The following is a 302-nucleotide window of genomic DNA, read 5'->3' on the forward strand; positions in this document are numbered from 1 at the left end:
CACGGACTCACGGACTCGGAAGAAATAGTTCTTAAAATCTTTAAACGACTCATCATACATGGCAAAAACTTTATGCCCCTGGGCCGATCTGAAAGAAACCCAGGAAGCTTTCTTTTTCGAGGAACCGCCGGGTTTGGCCGAGACAAAAAGATAAAGGAAAAGAGTTTCAAAAGGTGTTATGCCTAACTCTTGGCAAAGCAGTTGAAATATTTTGATAAAACCCCAGGAATTCGGATGAAGCTAGGATGGAGCAATGTTACATGACCACAACAGGTCGGTTTCAAAAGCGGTAAAAGGAAAGG

Source organism: Arachis ipaensis, chromosome B04 (assembly GCF_000816755.2).
Source record: "Arachis ipaensis cultivar K30076 chromosome B04, Araip1.1, whole genome shotgun sequence".
Lineage (NCBI taxonomy): Eukaryota > Viridiplantae > Streptophyta > Magnoliopsida > Fabales > Fabaceae > Arachis > Arachis ipaensis.